General features: G+C 38.3%; 1 long non-coding RNA gene across 1 annotated transcript; it reads left to right on the top strand.

Moving 5' to 3' along the window:
* The first annotated feature begins 318 nt into the window (after window positions 1-318).
* LOC307247356 lies at window positions 319-1,179 on the top strand. The gene is made up of 3 exons (XR_013844738.1): window positions 319-371; window positions 564-911; window positions 1,138-1,179. It is a non-coding gene; the product is annotated as an uncharacterized lncRNA (long non-coding RNA).
* Window positions 1,180-2,792: the final 1,613 nt, after the last annotated feature.

Raw genomic sequence — 2,792 nt, 5'->3', positions numbered from 1 at the left:
GTAGAGTAGAGTTCAACCTCTGATGAACGTAGAGTTCATCAGAGGTTGAACCTTGCAAGGGTTTTTATTATTAAACCTTTCTAATTTACACATCTACATATTACTTCTACTTGTCCATGGTGTCACAACTACATGCAGTAGCGTGAGGGGCCAATTGTTTTATTTAGATATGAACCTCGTCTACACAACTCGATATTTTGAGATACATTTTTCCACAGACCTTTATGTGGTCATTTTGAGACGACAAGCAAACAGGAACAACACGCTCCGCCTCTTTGCTATAAAACCCACTCACTTCAGTTATAATGACAAAGATTCACAAGCGATGATGAGCTCTGACCTGGTGATATATTTACTTTTTTGCGGGTTGGGTAAGTACTGCTCTCAATCTATCTTAATAGTTTACAAATTGCATGTCCTCTCATATTTTTCAGACATCATACTATGAGAAATTGTCTCATTGGAATCAAGATACAATAACTATTAAGACAATATTAAAACATTTACCTTCCTATTTTTTATTGCCCAGCCCTATGGATAATCATTTCTTTGTTGTGTTATAGGTTGGCCTCAAATATTGCTCTCTGAGCCTCAGACTCTGGAGGTCCAGCCTGGGGACCCAGTCACCTTGCTGTGCACCAATTCCTCCAGTGTTTCCACAATGGCATCCTGGTTCAGGAAGGACCACCAACTCAAGCCCTCCTGCATCTTCATTATGTGGGGATCTGATTCTAATCATGTTTCCTATTGTGATGGTTTCAACAGGAGCCGATTTGAAGTGGGATCAACTGATTCCACGTTCACCCTGAAAATTAAGCAAGTGGATTTATCTGACTCTGGATTGTATTTCTGTGGGGTTTACATCAAAGAACAACTTGTGATTATGAATGCAACTTTATTAAATGTTCACGGTAAGATCATCCCAAAAGAAAAGCGTTTCATTTTCCTGTCCTAAACATTATACTGAATTATACGGATCATGAAAATTAGGCTTATTATGATAAGAAGACATTTTTATGTTTTATACATGTATAATAGTCACTTTGAAATAACACGCGTGTGTTATCATTGCTTAAAAAAAAGTAATCCCCATATTCTAATTATATTCTGTAAATTGATATTCTTCTCTATTTAAAGGCAGTGTTGAATCTCATCAAGAAGACTATGACAAGGGTCAGGGTAAGATCATCCCTCAGATTTCGGCACAAATATTGTCTGGCATGTGAACTCCAATAGATATATATTTCTTTGAATGTTGGGATATGGGGAGTTTAAGGAAGAAATCACTTCTACATTTAACGTGCATTTGATGGGTTTTCAATAAATATTGACAATGTATGTAAAGGTTTAACTCTGACAGGTCTGAGGTCTTTGGTAGTCGTTAGTTATAATTTGTGAACCGACTTTGCAGAGTGTCCAGAGTGTCCGGTATTTACCTTGAGTGGTATAATGCTGGGTGGCATCGTTTTTATCTTCACCATGGTCATCGTAGGACTTGTGTACAAAATGAGACAACAATATCAGCTGAATAAAGGTAATGTTTGAGCGTTTGCAGCAAATCTTCTTTTAAGTCAAGTGAATACATCTCCAATAGCATCTCACTGCTCAAATCTATTGAGATAAGATTTGGATAAATAATAAATCCAGATGAATCTGTCTCTCATTTTCAGCTTCAAATGATCAACTTCAGGCCCAAAGAAGCGAGGTGAATTCTTTAAGATGCACATCACGAAAATAAAAGTTGTAAACTGTAACAAATTAACTATTGAAGTGTTGAATTCTAACAAAGTAAACATGTAAGATCCTTTTTTTTTTCTCGCAACAGGAACCAAACAGCCTGAATTACTCAGTATTGAGCTTCCCTCTCAGGACGAATAGAAGAAGTCGGCCCACATCCGAAAAAGAGCTGGAACCTCACGTTGTCTACGCTGCCACCAGATAGGACGATACATCCACACGTGAAATGACTTTGTGGTACAGTGTGTTTGTGTGCGGTAGTCACTGGGAAATAAAGTCACTTTTGCAATATGCAATGTCTTCTTATTGCTTGTTACTAAGTCAGATTGATTGTGACTTGTGTATTCTGAATCTTTGTGAGGGCACTTCTGATCGACAGCTCTCTTATTATTTTTAAATGATCTTTATCTTGCATATTTGAGGTTGGTGTCAGGGCTCTACTGCTCATCGCTCACGGCGAGGTGCACAGCAAACATGGACATATTTAATGAGCTAGAAATATAGGAGTGATGAGCTTGAATCCCCCCATTGGATAGAAGAGTAGAGCCCAGCAGGTGGATGCAGGGGAGGTGGAGGGAGCGCAGCAATGAGGCAGCAAAGCAGGTAGGGCAGGAGGGACTGGCTGCTTAAACAGGCCGGCCCATAAGGGTGTCTGTGGTGCCGTCAAATTGTCTGACAGAACTAGCTCTGAAAGCTACGCATCATTAATCGTGGTCCATCTCCTTCCATATGGACTGAAATTGGGGTCTTTTTAGTTAGTGAGTAGTTTATAAGCACATTACTCTGTCAGTTTTATGTCCATCTTTGAAACATTTCTGTGAGCATAACACTCAAGATTCAAGATTCAAGATTCAAGATTTTTATTTGTCACATACATATACATACTTTCATACATATATGCAGTGAAATGTAATGCAACGCACCCGGTGATAGCACACAATATGTCCTAGGAAAAAAAATAAATGTCGAAAATTCCTTTCTAATAGACCGACTAACTGACTCCTAAAACGTAATACAGTAAGTTGAATACTTATAGAATAAGATAAAAATATATA

This window comes from Zeus faber (assembly GCF_960531495.2).
Source record: "Zeus faber genome assembly, chromosome: 22".
NCBI lineage: Eukaryota > Metazoa > Chordata > Actinopteri > Zeiformes > Zeidae > Zeus > Zeus faber.
Note: the sequence above shows the minus strand (reverse complement) of the source record. Positions and strands in the feature narration are given on the sequence as shown.